This window comes from Pseudophryne corroboree, chromosome 7, assembly GCF_028390025.1.
Source record: "Pseudophryne corroboree isolate aPseCor3 chromosome 7, aPseCor3.hap2, whole genome shotgun sequence".
Classification (NCBI taxonomy): domain Eukaryota; kingdom Metazoa; phylum Chordata; class Amphibia; order Anura; family Myobatrachidae; genus Pseudophryne; species Pseudophryne corroboree.
Window position 1 is genome coordinate 100,775,487 of NC_086450.1, and position 22,238 is coordinate 100,797,724.

Below are 22,238 nucleotides of genomic sequence, written 5' to 3' on the forward strand. Positions count from 1 at the left end.
GTTGTCAGCGCTGTGCCTTTACATGACACTTAAGTATTCTACCTGCCTTTTTAGTCAGTGTTAGTAAGAAAGAGTGCATTTAGTCAGGGGTTTATAGTACAATTACCCTGTGATATACATCCAGTTTCTGACTGTGTAGTGTTATATCTATTGACTATATAGCTGTGTAAACTAGTCCAGTGCAGTATTATTGTCTGTAATAACCTCTGCATTGTACAAACTGTGACTATTTGTGTGTGCATTGATAGCTGAGTGGTGTCCATCTCGTGTCTTTCACTCAACTTGCTATCCCTATATTCTATAACTTGAGGGGGCTTGGTGCATCAGGTGTTATTTAATATAGGATTTTCACAAAGATATACTGTATTACGTATTTTTCTCTGTGATTTAGTCACCATATCTCTCCTTTATCTCTGCTGGTGCTGACTACACTGCGCAGGGGTTTGGGTTTAGGGATATAGTGCTGCTGATAATTGTACTGTGTTACCTCATACTGCGAGTTATATCATGTCTGCTTCTGAGGGTAACGGTTCTGGGGTGGAACACACTGCTGGTGTTGCTGAAGCCACAGGCACATATGGGGAGAATATAGCAGCTGTGGGCTCTGGTTCTGGGGGCATCTTGCCCCCCAGTGGGACTGTGGCAGCGGAGGCACATACTGACCCTCCGTGGGCCGCTTTTTCCACGCTTCTGTATACGCTAGTTCAAAAACTAACACCCCTATGAGACCCCCAATGCCGGTACAACCGTATGTGGTCCCTTCAGCTAACCCGCCGTGGGCGGACGATTTATCTGCTCAATTAAAGAAGTTGAACCAGTACCTGACTACTAAAAAGTCTGACCATCGCTCGCCTAAGTCCAAGAGGTCCTCTAAGCGAGCGCTCGTCTCCTCACAATCCACTGCTGTCACTGACACCTCGTCTGATGAAGACAGCACATACACTGACCCCACAGGTTCTGACTCAGATTCGGCTGATGGGGAGGGTAGTTCACATGTGGATGTTCCTGATCTTTTGGAGGCTATTAAGTTAATTCTGCAGATTACGGATGATCCCGTTCCTCCTAGGAAACCAGATAGGTTCAAGCGTCAGAAGGTGATTAAACAAGTTAAACCTCACTCTGACCATCTAGTGGATATACGTCAGGAACCCTGGCAAAGCCCGGGTACGAAGTTTGTGCCTCAAAAGAAGATGCTGGCTCGCTATCCCCTCGCGCCAGAGCTGTCTAAGAATTGGGAAACGCCTCCTCCAGTAGACTCACATGTGGCTAGGATGGTGGTTTCCTCAGCTCTACCTGTCACTACCGTCACGTCTCTAAAAGAGCCTACGGATAAATGTGTCGAGGGTTATCTAAAAGCGATTTACACCCTCACGGGTGCTGCACAAAGGCCCACTATTGCAGCTATATGGGCGGCAGAGGCTATTGAAGCATGGGCCTTGGAGTTAGAAGCTGAAATCTCCTCTGACCATACTAGACAATGCTTGTCATATATTGTCACAGCTTCTCGTTATATTAAAGAGGCGGCTTCTGATGCCGGTATCCTAGCAGCCAAGGCCTCTACTACGTCAGTCCTGGCTCGCAGGATATTGTGGCTGAGATCCTGGTCTGTGGATCTGGACTCTAGAAAAACCCTGGAGGTACTCCCTTTCAAGGGGGATATTTTGTTTGGGGAGGACTTAAATAAGATAGTGGCTAACTTGGCTACTGCCAAAACTGCCTGTCTGCCTAATACAGCTCCTTCTGTGTTGAAGGCCAAAGGCACGTACTTTCGACCACTTTCGTCCTTCAGGTAAAGCAAAAGGTCAGGCGTACCATAAGCAGGCCTGCACTTCCAAACCTGGTAAGCCGAAGCCCAAAAGAGCCTGGGCTGCCCGTCAGCCAGCAGCCAAGACCGATAAGCCTGCCGCATGACGGGGCGGGCCTCCCCCTGGGGGATCCCAGGGTGGGGGGCCGGCTTCTAGGGTATACCCAGGAATGGTTGAAGACCACTTCAGATGCCTGGGTACGAGAAGTCGTCACTCGAGGTTACGCCATAGCCTTCAAAAAATGACCCCCTCATTGATTTTGCCAGACAGACGTCCCGTCGGACCAGACAAAGGCAAACACTCTGCATTCGGTGGTACAGACCCTCCTGGATACAGGAGTCGTAGTACAGATGCCTCTTGCTCAGAGGGGCCGGGGGTACTATTCTCCGCTGTTTCTAGTCCCGAAATCGAATGGGCCCTCCCGGCCAATTCTCAACCTCAAGGCACTGAACAAGTTTGTGAAGGCTTCCAAGTTCCGTATGGAAACCCTTCGCTATATAGTTCTGGCCTTGGAACCTGGGGACTACATGGTCTCCCTGGACATACAGGATGCTTATCTGCATATTCCTATAGCAGTGTCACATCAACAATACCTGAGGTTCGCTATTGGCAACCTCCATTACCAGTTTCGGGCGTTGCCTTTTGGTTTAACAACGGCTCCGCGAGTCTTCACCAAAGTAATGGCGGTGATGACGGTGGTACTCCGCCGTCAAGGGGTCAGGATACTGCCGTATCTGGACGACTTGTTAATCCTGGCAAATTTCCCAGATCTTCTCCTGCGTCATCTGGATATGACGGTCCGGTTTCTACAAGCCCACGGGTGGCTCATCAACTGGAAGAAATCCTCCCTGGTCCCTGCTCAGAGCATGGTGCATCTGGGAGCACTGTTGGACACTCACAACCAGAGGTTGTTCTTGTCTCAGGAGAAAGACCTGAAGATTCAGGACAGGATTCGTTGCTTCCTTTCTCGTCCGCAAGTGTCGATACTTTCGGCACTGCAGGTGCTGGGCCTCATGGTGTCAGCATTCGACATGGTAGAGTATGCTCAATTCCCCCTCCAGAAGCTGATTCTAGCCAAGAGGGACGGCCTGCCTCACCGGATCAGGTCTCACATGATCTCTTTGACTCCGGAGGTCCGTCTGTCGCTGCTCTGGTGGCTCCTGGACCGACAATTGTGCAGAGGCCGTCCCTTCTGGATATCGGTACCCTACCTTACCTACCCTACCCTTCTGGATATCGGTACCTTTAGCAGTTGGGCAAAACCATGTGCACTGCAGGGGAGGCAGATATACCATGTGCAGAGAGAGTTAGATTTGGGTGGGGTGTGTTCAATCTGCAATCTAATTTGCAGTATAAAAATAAAGCAGCCAGTATTTACACTGCGCAGAAACAAAATAACCCACCAAAATCTAACTCTCTCTGCACATGTTATATCTGCCTCCTCTGCAGTGCACATGGGTTTGCCCAATTGCTAACAAAATTCCTGCTGCGATCAACTTGGAATTACCCCCAATAGTCCCAATGTTTGTTCTGTGAGTACTTCCAGGAAAGTGTGAACAATGTCAAATACGGGTCGTGTATGTAGACCAATAGCTGGAAATACACACCGTACTCACATGTACATTGTGTGCCTGGTATCCATAAAGGTATCTTTATCGAATTTCAAGATGTACGATGGGAGTCCTCTTCCTCTTTAATCTCTCCTCATCACTGGCGTGCGCAGCACATTTTATTAGGGGGTGCACCATCGGAGGGGTGTGTCTAGCACCGCCTTTTGTGCGTGTCTAGCACTATCTATTGATGGTCAACGCATAAAATATACACCTTTGTACCAATCCTAATAAAGCAGATACATTGTCAGATGTTGTGGACCTGGTGTGCACCAAACAAGCACCCCTGATGGCATTAACTGCAATTCCACTGCTCCTCCTCAGCCTGGTCTGGCTCCCCCTCTCTTTCACCTGCAAGCTGCAGCAGCTTACTTACAAATCAGTCATTCACTGACACTGACAGTCGCAGACTAGTACTGCTGCTGCTGGAAAAACTAGTGACGTGTCAATGCTGCTGCCGGCCGTCTGCCAGTATTGAATTTGTCTTCCTAAGAGGAACGCTGGCTGCATGCTGCTCCTCATCAGTGGCTGGCATTGGCATAGCAAAGAAGGAGAGAGGTGTGTATGTGGTGGGTGTGACGGGAGGGCATGCTGTTTTTGTACATGGTGGTGGAGCTGGGTATTTGAAAGCCGGTGGCAGTGGTACCCTTGATTAACCCAGGCGTCCAGTCAGTAATGCAGTCCTGACAGGGTGCAGCGCAGAGTGGACAGTAATCAGCCTGCTCGGCGATCGCTGCATCAGGCATGTGAGATCGTGGTGCCAGACATTAGGGGGTGCCTGTGCGCACCAGGAACCCCCCCTGCGCACACCTATGCTCCTCATAAAAAACAGGGAGGGGTAGAGAGGGATGGAAACCCCAATAGTGTAGCATGTTCAAACCTTATATCATGCAGAGTAATGTAATCAACCTTTTTTATGTAGGAGATGTACCGTACTTACATAAGTACGTATGGAACTCTCTTATAAAGGAATCTTTATGAAATGTAGACGAAAACAGAATGAGGCGTACCTCAAGCTTACGTTCAACAGATGTTGACCAAGCGCATCAAGATTTCTTTGGGAAGATCCTTCTGATCCTTCCTAAAAAGTCATGTACAATCTGGTATTCACAAAGATGTCTCTATCGAATTTCAAGGTGTGCGGTGGGTGTCCTCTTCCTCTTTAGTCTCTCCTCATGAGAAACAAGGAGGGGTAGAGAGGGATGGAGACCCCAATGGTGTAGTATGTCCAAACCTTATATCGTGCAGAGTAATGTAATCAACCTCTTTTATGTAGGGGACGTACCGTACTTACATAAGTACATATGAAACTCCCTTATAAAGGTATCTTTGTGTAGTGACGACAAAAACAAAATGAGGCATGCCTCAAACTCAAGTTCAACAGATAATGTCCAAACGCATCAAGGTTTCTTGGGAAGACCCTTCTGATCCTTCCTATGAAGTCCTTGAGCGGCAAGTCACTCCCCTTGTCTGTGACACCTTCCTACTGTTGCACCTTAATCTCTGTATCCTTAAAAGCAAAAAAAGAGTCACAGTGCCCAGTCAATGTCAACACATTTCGGCTCTACCGGAGCCTTCCTCAAGACATTGACACTTAGCCAAAATCACACAAAGTATCGCAAGCACACTCATTATGTGCTTGCGATGCCAACCTAGCCCCTGTCGCATAGTGAGAATCGGACATAGCCCGAATCTCACCGTGCGTATGGGCCTTTACGATACCGACCCCACGGGAGCGCGTATCGGGATCGAATCTGTATCACAAGCTGCCATAAGGCCCATACACACTGTTAGATTCGGGCTATGCCCGAATCTCACTATGCAACAGGGGCTAGGTTGGCATCGCAAGCACATAATGAGTGTGCTTGCGATACTGACTATGTGCGATTTTGGCTAAGTGTCAATTTTGACTATCTCTTCTATAGAGATAGTCAAAATTGACTTGCCTGCACAGTCTGTCTAGCCTTGCAATGCTGACCGCGCAGGGCCGCGCATCGGCATCAAATCAGGATCGCAAGGTGACTTTCACCTTGCGATCTGCACTAACTTTTCGTATGATTTTGACTATATAGTCAAAATCGTAAGAAAATATCTCACCGTGTGTACACACCATAAGGCTAGATAGACTGTGCAGGCAAGTCAATCTTGACTATCTAGTGTACTATCTAGTACAAAGTATAGTCAAAATTGGCACTTAGTCAAAATCGGGTGTGGTATGCAAGGTCGATAGTAACAAGGTCGTCAGTAACTAGGTCGACCACTATTGGTCAACAGTAACTAGGTCGACAAGGTCTCTAGGTCGACAGATCAAAAAGTCGACATGAGTGTTTTATGGGGGGGTTGTGTCGTTTTCTCCGTACAGTGACCTTGGAACCCCAATTAGTGCACCGTGTCCCCTCGAACTTCGGGCAAGGTGCCTCGCTCCACTACCGCTGCACTCAGCACAGGTTACTATTTCCAATTTTAGGCCGCGTGGATCATTAAGTATGAAAAAGGTCAAATAAAGAAAAAAATTGTGAAAAACTCATGTCGACCTTCTGATCTATCGACCTAGAACATGTTGACCTAGAGACCCTGTCGACCTAGTTACTGTCGACCAGTAGTGGTCGACCTAGTTACTGTCGACCTAGAGACCGGATCCCGTCAAAATCGTACATAGACAAAATCTCAAGTACAGATAGTCAAAATCTGTACTATCTGTGCTATCTGAGCTATGGGGGAGTTCAAGGGAAATCGCATAGTCAACATCGGACATATAGGGGGTAATTCTGAGTTGATCGCAGCATGAAGTTTGTTAGCAATTGGGCAAAACCATGTGCACTGCAGGGGGGCAGATATAACATTTGCAGAGAGATTTAGATTTGGGTGGGTTATATTGTTTCTGTGCAGGGTAAATACGGCTGCTTTATTTTTACACTGCAATTTAAATTTCAGTTTGAATACACCCCACCCAAATCTAACTCTCTCTGCACATGTTACATCTGCCCCACCTGCAGTGCACATGGTTTTGCCCAACTGCTAACAAATTTGCTGCTGCGATCAACTCAGAATTAGGCCCATAGCAAGGATCTCACCGTGTGTACACACCTTAAGTTTAGGGGTGTAATAAGCTCTGTGTTATAATTTGTATTGCATTTCAGCATATGTTGATGAAACAAATTGTTTATTCAATATTACACATGATTTAATTATGGTTTGTAACGGAATATCAGGGGTTGCCTCTTTCCACTTAGCCAGCCCTGTGGTTATTTTAGAAAGATCCTATTTTTTCCTGATGCATTTTGTTTTTGGGGTGTCGCCAGTAGCCCTGATCCCCAGTTTTTTCTTTCTGTTCAGTTTTATAATCACTTTTCTATTGCGATATGGGTTTAAAGTTTTCCTTCTGTTATCAATGTTACTATTCTAAGACTGCCCAGCGTAGAACAACGGGAGGTCCGACAGGGACCCCTACCCCCTAGTATGTCATCTGGGAATCCTGGGACCCAGTATTACTACTCTGTGAAGTTTTCTTCCAAATCTATCCAGTGGAAGGCCCAGAACAGGCTCCCTGGGTCAAAGTCCTGCATTCTGCCGTCAGGTCTGACCCCAGATCCATCCAGCGAAAGGGCCTAGAACAGGTGCCAGCAAGCCTCTCCCAGATGCTGGTAGTTGGAGAACCACAAGTACCAGCAGATGGGGCATTAAGTTACCTATAGTCCCACTATAAAATAAATATGAAAATAAAGACAGGACACCGGATGTTTTAATATTTTATTATACAGCATCTTCATCTGGAGTGCGGCAGTCTTTAACATGCCTCCCAACATCAACAAACAGATGTAATAGCGGGACCCTGTCCGCAGCATGGTCAAAAGGAGGCGTGGTTGAAAAGAGATGTGGCCTATAGAAAGGAGTGTGGCTTCACAGAGCACCTGCGGTCGCGAGCTACGCCCCCATATTCCATCAATATGGGGGCATGTCCAGCGATGTGAGCTGCTGGCATGCCCCCAGCCCCTCTGTCTCCTTTGAATAGACGCTGTGTGCATTGAAAATGAAATGAAAATCGGGACAGTTGGGAGGTATGCTTTAAGCTTTTTTACATGGCCCCGCCCCCTGCCTCTCAAAGGCGGTAATCTCAGCATTGAGTTGCAGGAGGCGCGGTCACCTGGCCATGCCCCCCAATCCACCCCCATGCAGCATCATCAAGCCCCGCCATGCCCCTCCCTGTGCCGACCTGGCTGCCCCCAGCATGGGGCAGCCAGAATATCGGCAAGTATGCTACATGATGATTACTGGTCTTTCAAAATAAACTGAAGAGGTTTTATGACCATTACAATCAAAATGACCAAAGAGATCTTAAAACTGATAATGATTAAAATTAACTATAGAATACTAGAAAGTTAAGATAGTATAATTAAGCAGTAAACACTAAGATGTTTTATGAGAAAATACACAGCAGTTGTTTGCAGCATCTGTGAATCCAACTATTAATCAGTCATAAAATATGAAGTCATATTATCACTTCTTTTCAAGAGTGTGGTGCTTTAAAGCACCATCTTATATATAAACTTAGACTATAGCCATAAAAGGAATAGTAGTACTGAGATAGTACCATGCAGTGCACAATCTATACTTACTGTATATACGCATTTTATGCATACTTACCTACTTTCTGGCAGCTCTCCTCGGGAGAGAGCTGCCAGGACGGCTCAGTGTAGGGGCTGGGCTGGGCAATGTCGAGAGGAGGGGGCGGGGAGGAGGCGGAACGGGGCGGGGAGGAGGAGGGGAGGAGGCGGAACGAGGGCGGGGTTACAGCATCAGACACCCTCCCTGAAAATGCTTGGGCACGCCTGCATTTTTCCAGACACTCCCAATAAATGCTCAGTTTCCACCCACAACTGGCCTTATCCTATCAATCACCTTGTGAACGCCCGTGCGATAGGATTTTTTGCACCATGCATTTGCTGACCGGCGATGCCCTTTGCTGTTGCCTGACGCGCGTGCGCATTGTGGTGCACACGCATGCGCAGTTAGGACCTGATCGCCCACTGTGCGAAAATGCACAGCAGCGATCAGAATCACCCCTATAGTACAGTGCAATCGTGATACATGTGACTACACAGCGCCAGTACATGCAACCTCTGTGAATGTTGTTGTCTACGGCCCTAGCATTGCTTTCTCCTGAGTCTTGTCAGACACATGCTGAGTACACAGAGATAGACAATGTCCAACGTGACGCATGCAATCGGTTGCAGTGCCCTATTGTGAGTGTTGCCAAGTCCAAAGAGTGACACGCCAGATAAATGCTGTGTAGTTTTCCCCATTCTGCTGTCACTTGTGATTTCTGTATTTTGGCAAACCAGTAAAAAATTAATCAAAACAGTTTTTTTTTCTACCAAATATATTTTATTTGTGTATTATAGAAAGCTGAGTTGTTATTACTGTTTTTGTGCTGTGTATTTTACAATAATGTGGACTGTGTTTGATTGAATGATTAAATGAAGCTATACTTTATGATGAACTTACCACAGATTTCAATATTTAACTGACTAATATTTATTTACAAAAAACGCTCAGAAATTGTTATATTTTATGACTGAATTAGGGGCTCGATTCACACCTGATCACTGCTGTGCCAGCTCAGCGGGCGATTATCGAACTAATGTGAATGCCTATGCACTGCAATGCGCAGGCGCATCACCAAACAGCGACAGGATGGTGTGAAAATTTTGATCGCACGGGTATTCGCAAGGTGATTGACAGGAAAAGGACGTGTGTGGGGTGTAACTGGCCGTTTTCTGGGAGTGTCTGGAAAAATGCAGGCATCCCCAAGCGTTTCAGGGAGGGTGTGTGACGTCAGCTCCGGCCCCGATCTGCCTGATTACTTCACACTGGAGGAGTAAGTATTGAGATATGCATAGACTGCACACACTGCACAGATTGGGAAAAACATTTGATGGTGAGTGTTAAGCGAACGGTTTTGCAGCTGTCTGCTGACTGAGGGGAATTTTCGAACAGCATACACATGCAATCGCACACTTGCACAGGGCGAAATGTAACTCCCACTGGGTGGCGACTATCTGATCGCAGGACAGTGTAATTTGCAGCACAGCGATCAGGTCTGAATTAGGCCCTAGGTCAGGAACGTCTATTTAACACTTATCCAACATGGTGGCCGAGATCTAATGAAGTCCAAGTTTGGCAGCCGTGCAGGATGCCGGCCGAACCACTTCTTTTTAAAGGGGCAACCATGTACAAGTGTCCCCCATCCCCCTCCCTCGCCAATGCTCTGGACCCGCTGCATCCTCTGGGACTCCAACTGGATAACAGGTATTCTGTTATCCAAAAAAAAACCACATCCGGAAAGTTCCTGGTCCCGAGCATTCCGGAAATAGGATACTCAACCTGTATAGCAAAATGGATTATGGAGGTGTGATTAAGTTTGACACTCCATGGGGTCCAGACCTAGCCAAACACAAGCTTTCTATGGGGATAATGGGGGTGATTCCGAGTTGTTCGCTCGCTAGCTGCTTTTAGCAGCATTGCACACGCTAGGCCGCCGCCCTCTGGGAGTGTATCTTAGCAGAAATGCGAACGAAAGATTGGCAGAATTGCAAATAGAAATTTCTTAGCAGTTTCGGAGTAGCTCCAGACTTACTCAGCCATTGCGACCAGCTCAGTCCTTTTCGTTCCTGGTTTGACGTCACAAACACACACAGCGTTTGCCCAACCACTCCCCCGTTTCTCCAGCCACTCTGCATTTTGCAACTAGAACGCCTGCGTTTTTCCGCACACTCCCATAAAACGTCCAGTTTCCGCCCAGAAACACCCACCTCCTGTCAATCACACTACGATCAGCACAGCGATAAAAAAGCTTTGTTATGCCGTGAGTAAAATACCTAACTTTTGTGTAAAATAACTAAGCGTATGCGCTCTGCGAACCTTGCGCATGCGCAGTAAGCGACTAATCGCAGTATAGCGAAAATCGTCAATGAGCGAACAACTCGGAATGACCCCCAATATGGATTCTTTAGAGGACTGAGGAAAAGGATTCTTAGCTGGAGCACTTTTAGTCGCCGCCAAGATATGGAACCAGCTTTTTAGAGTGCTTATTAAGATGTTGGGGAAGGTAGCAGAGGAGGGTAATCTAAGGGCCTTTCACACATGGAATTCCCAACATAGGGGGTCATTCCGACCCGTTCGCATGCAGCAGTCCATCGCTGCGGTGCGAATGGTTCAGAACTGCGCATGCACGGCGGCCAGTATAAAGAAGAAAGTGATCGCTAGCACGATCGCAAGAAGATTGACAGCTGGAAGGCGTTCCGGGGCGTCTACTCACCGTTTTCCGGGCGTGGAGATCCGAACGCAGGCTTGTCCAGGCGTTTGGAGGGCGGTTGTCTGACGTCAATTCCGGGACCTACTTTGCTGGATCCATCACACAGGGTAAGTAACTGTAGGGCTAGTCATGTTCTTGTTTAGCGAACGCAGCCCTGCTATGCTAAAATACACTCCCCCATAGGTGGCGTCTAGATGATCGCACGGGCAGCAAAAAGTTGCTACGTGCGATCAACTCGGAATGACCCCCATAGAGTCAAGTAGACTAAGAACCATGCACCAAATAGAAGCAATTACTGGGCAGGTCAATACGATGTGGAACAGACTACGCCTATGGCCACTATTTCACAGACCTCTACGATCTGTATTCAGAAACACTCAATCTGCCTACTAGGTTACCATACCATTTATAGTGCACTGTGTAGGAAGCTTCATTCATTTGATTAATGTTTAAGTTTTTCCTATCTTTCGCTTATGTCACCCCATTTCTTTTGCTAATTCATACTAAATTCATATAAACCGCATTTATGTATATGTTTAGTGTGTGTTTCGATACACAGATGCTTTTATAAATGCGTTAAATCTGCGTGTTTTAAAAACGCATCTGAAAAAAAAAGGTTGTTATCTTGTTCAAGCCAAATGCATTTGAATATTCTCCTTAGCAGCATAACATTGTATTTACAATCTGCTCCTATTGAGATGAATGGACATTTTTAACAGCATTGATGTACAGTACCTCAGGGCATGTACCACAGTGGGCCTGATTCAGATGTGGTCGCAATGCTGACGCAACAGCGTTCCTTTTCAGTGATGGAACTGCGAGGCATCGCAAGTGTAGTACCCACCCACAAGTGAACAGACGCCCACCAAAGTGATTGCAATGTATTCAGCAACTGCGTACTCCATCGCAACTGCGACGTAGATGCAAGGAACATCGTCTTCTTAAATGCCTCCACGGTTGCGGGAACTGCGAAGCTGGTGCCATGTTTTAAGAGATCGCAGTCGCACGCCAAAACACACCCTGAAAACGATAATGACATGCCTGCATTTTTGCAGACACACCCCGTTACCTCCCCCAAATGGCCTCTACCTGTCAGTCACTCTGTGACTGATTCCTCACTGCAAGCGGCATTGCAAAGGTACCCTGCGTGTGCACACTGTAGCTAATAATCACTCAGTTGCAACACCATCAAAGTTGCGACCGCATCTGAATCAGGTGCAAGAAGCAATTAAAAGCTCTGCAGCGCAAATGATTCGCACATATGTATGGGCCCTTTCAGTACAACTTATTTCGCTTTCATATCTGTTAAAATGTGAGTAACTTGCAATAACAATACATCATAAATGCAGAATGTAATGCCAATGTGCATATACTGTACAGTAGCCTAAAATAGACAGGTTGGAATATTTATGTGGTAAATAACCCACAAGCTGACCTACTGTCCTGCCCCCCGAATGACCGATTTTGGTGCAGTAAGCTTACACATTCTCCAAATTGGCCGCTTAATGGCCCAAATGTATTAAGCTTCAACAAGAGATAAAGTGGAGACGGATAAAGAGTGATAAATGTCCAGCCAATCAGCTCCTGTCATTTTTCAAACACAGCCTGTGACATGGTGGTTGGGAAGCTGATTGGCTCGTCATTTAATTATCACTCTTTACCTGTTGGCCCATACACACAGGCATATGTACTGATATATCTGCAAGATATATGGGCATCTGCCATGCCGCAGGGCAGACGTGATGTCTGTGAATAGCGACGTTCGCAGAGAAATCAGATGATCACATGAACCAATGCACTTAGGGCCTAATTCTGAGTTGATCGCAGAAGCAAATTTGTTAGCAGTTGGGCAAAACCAAGTGCACTTGTGGGGGGGGGGGGGCAGATATAACATGTGCAGAGAGAGTTAGATTTGGGCGGGGTGTATTCAAACTGAAATTTAAATTGCAGTGCAAAAATAGAGCAGCCAGTATTTACCCTGCACAGAAACAAAACAACCCACCCAAATCTAGCTCTCTCTGCAAATGTTATATCTGCCCTCCCTGCAGTGCACATGGGGGGTAATTCCAAGTTAATCGCAGCAGGATTTTTGATAGCAATTGGGCAAAACCATGTGCACTGCAGGGGAGGCAGATATAACATGTGCAGAAAGAGTTAGATTTGGGTGGGTTATTTTATTTCTGTGCAGGGTAAATACTGGCTGCTTTATTTTTACACTGCAATTTAGATTGCAGATTGAACTCACCACACCCAAATCTAACTCTCTCTGCACATGTTATATCTGCTTCCCCTGCAGTGCACATGGTTTTGCCCAATTGCTAACAAAAATCCTGCTGCGATCAACTTGGAATTACCCCCATGGTTTTGCCCAACTGCTAACAAACTTGCTGCTGCGATCAACTCAGAATTACCCCCTTAGTGGTATATCGTTCATTGGATGTACAAGCGATATATCGAATAGTGTGCACCCAGGCTTAGGTTATGTACACACTGATATTTGCAATGTGATTTAACCACATTGCCAGAAAAAAAAGTAAAAATCATACAGCATATAAACAGCTCTATGTTTATGTACACAAGTCACCTTGTCCAATCCAAACACATCTTTCAATCTAATATGTAAATGCTTTTTAACCGTTAATAATGCAATGAAATGGAAGAAGAAAGTGCTTAAAAATGCAATCCAAATTAAATGTATGGAAACGTGCAAACATGTATTTTTATTTTAACCCGTTTAGAAATGCAACTTAAACTGAAGTCTAATGGAGACTTAATATAAATCACACATATGTAACTAAAGTACCAGCTGGCTTTAACATGAGTGACATATTAAGGTTAAAAATGTGTATCCTGTAAATCCATCTCCTTGAATACTTACTACCCGATTTAAAATGGCCATGAATGTAATTAGCCAAATGATTGTGCACAGAACAAAGATGGCTGCAGATATCTACTCAGCATAATGAGTCACATAATTCAGCTAATGTGAAGGAATTTCAGGGTGTTGCCAGGATACTGTTCCAGAAACCTTTGCGAGACCCTTGTGTCTATAGTCAGCTCCCTGTCCAACATCCCCTGTAAAATATGTGTCAATAGGGAATAAGTGGGGCGTAGAAACAAACCTTTTTATGGAGAAAACTTTACATGCTCTGGGAGGAGCTGTGAAGAATTCCCAAAAAGCATTTACAGAGTATGTTAAGTGCTGGCTGGGTGAAGAAAATGCAGCCAATATTAGTGATATATTCATTAAAATGTCAAAATAAATCTGGTAATAGTTGAGAACTGAATATTTTTTCCATGTTGCACTTTCATTAATATAAATGTACTTATTAGTAATTATTTAGAAATATAAATTTTGGGGTTTTTCCAATTACCCATGGAGGGTGCATGTTGCCTTTGCTGTGGCGTTAAAATGTTGGTAACGGCGCCGCATCTCGCACCCCTTGTGGCCCGCTCTCAGCCCAAATCTTAATTTTGCATGCAGCCCTATGGGACTGCAAGCAGTTGGAGGAGTTCAGGCTTCCATAAAGTGTAGCTGTTGCCGCACTAACTCGCACCCACAATGTATTTGCAGGTAATTGGATTGATCCATATATACTGTATGCTTCTTTTTGTATCTTGGCGCTTGTGAGTTGGACAGTTCTCGGCCATATCTCTCCAATAGTGAAATGGGCGTTTCTGAGTGGCTACCTTGTGGACGGTACAAATTTATTTATTGACAGCTTCGTATATATCAGAGTATATTACGTTGCGCTTTACAATTGGAACAACAGTAATAGGACAAAACTGGGTAAAATCAGACAGACATAGAGGTAGGAAGGCCCTGCTCGCAAGCTTACAATCTATCACAACAGTTGGGTGTGTGGCGACTTTACACAAGAACCGACTCCTTTTGAGAAAGAGCATTATATAAATAAAATGATTATTAAAAGAAGCCATGTGTACATTCACATTAGCATACACTTCCAAACCTTTCTGTCTCGGCCATCCTGACTTGCGGCCACTTTGCGTGCAAACCATGCCCACAGCGTCCGGTTATCTTACAGGGCATGACTGTTTATTAAAAGGTAATATTCCATTTTTATTTATTTTTTTAAACACAATGGAATAACGCTGTGCATTTTATTGTTGCCAAAAACATACAAAGCACCTTTATACATTTTTATTTTTTCTTCCTCACTGGCAGAAATTGTATCAGCTGCTTCCAGCAAACAACAACAACAAAATAAAAAAAATAGAAATGAAAAATTCAGTGTATTGGGAGAAAAATAAAATGTCATGCCAAATAATATAGTAAGAAGACAGAGTATACAGTACAGGGTAATAAGTCTACAGAAGAGGACGCATAGGGAAGAAGGGATAAAGAAATGCAGCGTGGCTGCTGGTGCGGGCACAAAGCCTGTAACCTGCAGTGTATATAAGAGATATATATATATATATATATATATATACAGTATGTGTGTGTGTGCTGGGAGATGCTGCTGCTGCTGGAGGAGAGGACACTTTCTGGTGCGGTGCACGGGCCTCGCGATACAAGTGCTTGCACAAGGCCGGCGTGACAGGCGCACACACTAGTGACACACGCACACACTAGTGATGCAAAGGTTGCACGGAGCGGCGGCAGCGGCCACCTGAAGACGCAGTGCGGGCGGCAGCAGCGGGAGGTAGGTAGGACTTGGCTACACGGTGTCACTGGGTGTCTGTGTGCGCTGACACAGCGGCTCCCTCTCCCCTCCCTCCTCTGCAATCTCTTGCTGTCAACTTTTGCTGGGAGTAAGTGTCATGTCAGAGGTGCTGCTTTCTGCTTCTTCCCATCCGGTTTGCAGCTAAGAGACACCATCATCATAATACCTCCTCCATCAGACATTGCTCCTGTGCTAACTTCTGCCTGCTCCTATCCCCTGGCAGCTGCTGAGAATGTATCAGCTTCTATCAGACAGGAAAAGAACAGCTGTTGGCAGACTTTTAGAGTAGCTGAAAGAAAAGAGATGTATGTTGTGTTATGTCTATTTATTTGTTTGGTACTGTATCATGTCAGCAGAGATAGGGGATCTGTAGCTCTGGTGTGGCACTACAAGTCCCAGCTGCTGACTGTCAAGACATGCTGGGAGGTGTAGTTCCAAACCTTCATAGGGCTAAGCTGATTTTTCTCCCTTGCTTTTCAGATAGACTTGTCTTTGTTGTATTTGTATTTGTACTTTACTATAGCCGTACTATTTATATGCTGGTTCCTGTGAGTTCCTGGGGAGCCTCTTTATGTGCCCTCTCCATCCACACTTCCTCAGCCTCTGGCTCAGCCTTAGCAATGACTCTACAGAATGGGTGTCATTTATCAGGAGACGCCTGAGTAATGGTCTGACCCATTGTCAGCTCCTGCTCTCTATGCATTTCATTTACAGACAGGAGTCTCCAGAGGGAATACACACGGGGATACTGCTCTAGTAAATGAAAGAAAAGCTATAGAGCAGGGATCTGGGGAGATTGAAGTCCATTTTGCTGCTCCTGTGGAGGACTGGTTACTTTTTACGAGTGTGGTTTTCAGGTAGTCAGCCAGGCCCAGTTTAGGAAAGACCTTTGTCCTCCCATACGTTATCATTTCCCATCTAGACAAATGGTGCATTTACTAGACCTTCTATTTACCATACACCTTCCACGTAACAACTCAAACTTCATTTCACAATTATTTGTGCCTTAATGTTACTTAGCATTTATGTTGCGAAGAATGTAAAATGCTAATTGTATAGGAATAACAATTTCGTTGCGCTGGATTTAACATTGTTTCTGGCCAATACCTGTTGCTCTCTAGGAAACTGTCTTGCTGTCTTCTTCTAAATCACTTCACGTAGTTTGAGGAAGTAAACTTGGTCCAATAGTATTAAATATAGTTTGCAACATTTGTTTCCTAGTATTTCTCATTCAGTTTTTTATTTATGTAGTTTTTGGTACATAGGGGGGGAATTCAATTCTGGGCGGAGGGTGGAACTTGCCATTGCCGCTGCGTTAAACGCCGGTAATGGCACCCCCTCTCGCACCGTCTGTCCGAATACAAAAATGCTTGCTATACTATGTGACAACGATATAGGGCTGCCGTACAGCATGACATTGCTGCGCTGATTCGGACTGGCAAATGGATTCGCCTGCAATTGAATCCCCCCCATAGACTTGTTGGATTTGTTGGATGTTGATTTTTATTGTGTTACTATCTGTAATGTGTCTAGGCATGTTACACTGGCTCGTGTTTTAAATCTGTTTGTGTCGCAGTGTCAAACAAGTGAAATAAAACCAATGCAACAAATAATTAAAACCATAAAAACGCAAAATGCATGTATGGGGGAAGTGGTGCCTATTTCACAAAGTTCCCTGTGTGTATAGTATTTTCAATGTACTGTGTTTATTTTTGAAACAGATATGCCAATGAAAATGCAAAAATGTCACCCGTCATAAAGATATTTATACATTTGTTATCCCTATTTACAGTATGTGGACCTCCTGAATATATACAAGTTATATAAACATGTAAATATAAATAAAAGACCAAATAGAAGCATCAAAATACTATATGAATGTTGTACAGGTTGAGTATCCCATATCCAAATATTCAGAAATACGGAATATTCCGAAATATGGACTTTTTTTGAGTGAGAGTGAGATAATTAAACCTTTGTTTCTCTAACGTCCTAAGTGGATGCTGGGGACTCCGTCAGGACCATGGGGTTTAGCGGCTCCGCAGGAGACAGGGCACAATAATAAAAGCTTTAGGATCAGGTGGTGTGCACTGGCTCCTCCCCCTATGACCCTCCTCCAAGCCTCAGTTAGATTTTTGTGCCCGGCCGAGAAGGGTGCAATCTAGGTGGCTCTCCTGAGCTGCTTAGAATAAAAGTTTAAGTTAGGTTTTTTATTTTCAGTGAGTCCTGCTGGCAACAGGCTCACTGCTACGAGGGACTTAGGGGAGAGAAGTAAACTCGCCTGCGTGCAGGATGGATTTGCTTCTTAGGCTACTGGACACCATTAGCTCCAGAGGGAGTCGGAACACAGGTCTCACCCTGGGGTTCGTCCCGGAGCCGTGCCGCCGACCCCCCTTGCAGATGCCGAAGTTGAAGAGGTCCAGAGGTCCAGAAACAGGCGGCAGAAGACTTTCAGTCTTCATAAGGTAGCGCACAGCACTGCAGCTGTGCGCCATTGTTGTCAGCACACTTCATACCAGCGGTCACTGAGGGTGCAGGGCGCTGGGGGGGGCGCCCTGGGCAGCAATGTATTATACCTTTTTTATGGCTAAAATACATCACATATAGCCCTTGAGGCTATATGGATGTATTTAACCCCTGCCAGATCTCACAAACTCCGGGAGAAGAGCCCGCCGTTTTAGGGGGCGGGGCCTATTCTCCTCAGCACACGGCGCCATTTTCCTGCTCAGCTCTGCTGTGAGGAAGGCTCCCAGGCTCTCCCCTGCACTGCACTACAGAAACAGGGTTAAAACAGAGAGGGGGGGCACTTATTTGGCGATATGATTACATATGTGAAAATGCTATAAGGGAAAACACTTGTATAAGGGGTTGTCCCTGTATAATTATAGCGTTTTTGGTGTGTGCTGGCAAACTCTCCCTCTGTCTCCCCAAAGGGCTAGTGGGGTCCTGTCCTCTATCAGAGCATTCCCTGTGTGTGTGCTGTGTGTCGGTACGTGTGTGTCGACATGTAGAAGGACGATGTTGGTGAGGAGGCGGAGCAAATTGCCTGTATTGGTGATGTCACTCTCTAGGGAGTCGACACCGGAATGGATGGCTTATTTAGGAATTACGTGATAATGTCAACACGATGCAAGGTCGGTTGACGACATGAGACGGCCGGCAAACAAATTAGTACCTGTCCAGGCGTCTCAGACACCGTCAGGGGCTTGTAAAAACGCCCATTTACCTCAGTTGGTCGACACAGACACAGACACGGACACTGACTTCAGTGTCGACGGTGAAGAAACAAACGTATTTTCCTTTAGGGCCACACGTTACATGTTAAGGGCAATGAAGGAGGTGTTACATATTTCTGATACTACAAGTACCACAAATAAGGGTATTATGTAGGGTGGGAATAATCTACTTGTAGTTTTTCCTGAATCAGATAAATTAAAGGGTGTGATGATACGTGGGTTTCCTCCGATAGAAAATTATTGGAGGTATACCTTTTCCCGCCAGAAGTGAGGGCGAGTTGGGAAACACACCTTAGGGTGGATAAGGCGCTCACACGCTTATAAAAACAAGTGGCGTTACCGTCTCCAGATACGGCCGCCCTCAAGGAGCCAGCTGATAGGAAGCTGAAAAATATCCTAAAAAGTATATACACACATACTGGGGTTATACTACGACCAGCAATCGCCTCAGCCTGGATGTGCAGCGCTGGGGGGGCTTGGTCGGATTTCCTGACTGAAAATATTGATACCCTTGACAGGAACAATATTTTATTGACTATAGAGCATTTTAAGGATGCATTTCTATATATGCGAGATGCGCAGAGGGATATTTGCATTCTGACATCAAGAGTAGATAGATGTGATGTCCATATCTGCCAGACGATGTTTATAGACACGACAGTGGTCAGGTGATGCAGATTCCAGACGGCACATGGAAGTATTGCCGTATAAAGGGGCGGTCCATCGGACCTGGTGGCCATGGCAACAGCTGGAAAATCCACTTTTGTTACCCCAAGTCACATCTCAGCAGAAAAGGACACAGTCTTTTCAGTCTCAGTCCTTTCGTACCCATAAAGGCAGGCGGGCAAAAAGGCCAGTCATATCTGCCCAGGGTTAGAGGAAAGGGAAGAAGACTGCAGCAGGCAGCCCATTCCCAGGAACAGAAGTCCTCCACAGCTTCTGCCAAGTCCGCAGCATGACGCTGGGGCCATACAAGCGGACTCAGGTGCGGTGGGGGGTCATCTCAAGAGTTTCAGCACGCAGTGGGCTCACTCGCAAGTGGACTCCTGGATCCTACACGTAGTATCCCAGGTGTACATTGGAAATTCGAGACGTCTTCCCCTCACAAGTTCCTGAAGTCTGCTTTACCAACGTCTCCCTCCGACAGGGAGGCAGTATTGGGAAAAAATTCACAGGCTGTATTCCCAGCAGGTGATAATCAAAGTACCCCTCCTACAACAAGGGAAGGGGTATTATTCCACACTATATTGTGGTACTGAAGCCAAACGGCTCGGTGAGATCTAAAAGATTTGAACAATTATATACAAGGGTTCAAATCAAGATGGAGTCACTCAGAGCAGTGATAGCGAACCAGGACGATATGGTGTCACTGGATATCAGGGACGCTTACCTACATGTCCAAATTTTGCCCTTCTCACCAAGGGTATCTCAGGTTCGTGGTACAGAACTGTCACTATCAGTTCAGACGCTGCCGTTTGGATTGTCCACGGCACCCCGGGTCTTTACTATGGTAATGGCCGAAATGATGATTCTTCCTAAAAGAAATATGGACGCTTTCCTGATAAGGGCAAGGTCCAGAGAACAGTTGGCGGTCGGAGTAGCACTATCTCAAGTAGTTCTACGACAGCACGAGTGGATTCTAAATATTCCAAAATCGCAGCTTTTTCCGACGACACGTCTAATGTTCCTAGGAATGATTCTGGACACAGTCCAGAAAAGGATGTTTTCTCCCGGAGAAGAAGGCCAGGGAGTTATCCGAGCTAGTCAGGAACCTCCTAAAACCAGGAAAAGTATCAGTGCATCATTGCACAAGGGTCCTGTGAAAAATGGTGGTTTCTTACAAAGCGATCCCATTCGGTAGATTTCACGCAAGAACCTTTCAGTGGAATCTGCTGGGAAAATGGTCCGGATCGCATCTTCAGATGCATCAGCGGATAACCCTGTCTCCAAGGACAAGGGTGTTTTCTTCTGCGGTGGCTGCAGAGTGCTCATCTATGAAAGGGCCGCAGATTCGACATTCAGGACTGGGTCCTGGTGACCACGGATGCCAGCCTGAGTGGCTGGGGAGCAGTCACACAAGGAAAAAATTTCCAGGGAGTGTGATCAAGTCTGGAGACTTCTCTCCACATAAATATACTGGAGCTAAGGGCAATTTACAAGGCTCTAAGCTTAGCAAGACCTCTGCTTCAAGGTCAGCCGGTATTGATCCAGTGGGACAACATCACGGCAGTCGCCCACGTAAACAGACAGGGCGGCACATGAAGCAGGAGGGAAATGGCAGAAACTGCAAGGATTCTTCGCTGGGCGAAAAATCATGTGATAACACTCTCAGCAGTGTTAATCCCGGGAGTGGAAAACTGGGAAGCAGACTTCCTCAGCAGGCATAACCTCCACCCGGGAGAGTGGGGACTTCAGCGGGAAGTCTTCCACATGATTGTAAACCGTTGGGAAAAACCAAAGGTGGACATGATGGCGTCCCGCCTGAACAAAAAACTAGACAGATATTGCGCCAGGTCAAGGGACCCTCAGGCAATAGCGGTGGACGCTCTGGTAACACTGTGGGTGTACCAGTCAGGGTATGTGTTCCCTCCTATGCATCTCATACCAAAAGTACTGAGAATCATAAGAAGGAGATGAGTAAGAACGATACTCGTGGTTCCGGATGGGTCAAGAAGGACTTGGTACTCGGAACTTCAAGAGATGCTCACGGAAGAACCGTGGCCTCTACCTTTAAGAGAGGACCTGCTCCAGCAGGGGCCTTGTCTTTTCCAAGACTTACCGCGGCTGCGTTTGACGGCATGGCAGTTGAACGCCGGATCCTGAAAGGGCATTCCAGATGAAGTCATCCCTACCCTGGTCGAAGCCAGGAAGGATGTAACCGCAAAACATTTTCACCGCATTTGGCGAAAATATGTTGCGTGGTGTGAGGCCAAGAAGGTCCCTACAGAGGAATTCCAACTGGGTCGTTTCCTACATTTCCTGAAAACAGGACTGTCTATGGGCCTAAAATTAGGGTCCATTAAGGTTCAAATTTCGACCCTGTCGAATTTCTTCCAAAAAGAACTGGCTCCAGTGCCTGAAGTTCGGACGTTTGTAAAAGGGGTACTGCATATACAGCCTCCTTTTGTGCCCCCAGTGGCACCTTGGGATCTCAATGTTGTTTTGAGTTTCCTAAAGTCACATTGGTTTGATCCACTCACCACTGTGGAATTAAAATATTTCACTTGGAAGGTGAAGATTCTATTAGCCCTGCCTTCAGCCAGGCGTGTGTCAGAATGGGCGGCTTTATCATATAAAAGCCCTTACTTAATTTTTCATTCTGACAGGGCAGAATTGAGGACTCGTCCTCAATTTCTCCTTAAGGTGTTTTCTGTTTTTCACATGAACCAACCTATTGTGGTACCTGCGGCTACTAGGGACTTGGAGGACTCCAAGTTACTTGACGTTGTCGGGGCCCTGAAAATATATGTTTCCAGGACGACTGGAGTCAGAAAATCTGACTCGCTGTTTAGCCTGTATGCACCCAACAAGATGGGTGTTCCTGCTTCTAAGCAGACGATTGCTCGCTGGATTTGTAGTACAATTCA

At 46.0% G+C, this 22,238-nt stretch overlaps 1 protein-coding gene across 2 annotated transcripts in view; it reads left to right on the plus strand.

Moving 5' to 3' along the window:
• The window catches only part of TLK1 (tousled like kinase 1), a 706,650-nt gene that overhangs the window by 263,465 nt on the left and 420,947 nt on the right, over positions 1-22,238 (plus strand). The window contains exon 1 of one of the 2 annotated variants that reach the window (XM_063933489.1): positions 15,216-15,394. The exons of the other annotated variant lie outside the window; for it this stretch is intronic. The gene's annotated coding sequence lies outside the window, so the exon portion shown is untranslated. Of the gene's footprint in view, positions 1-15,215; positions 15,395-22,238 lie in introns of those variants that run through there. 2 annotated transcript variants of the gene reach the window in all.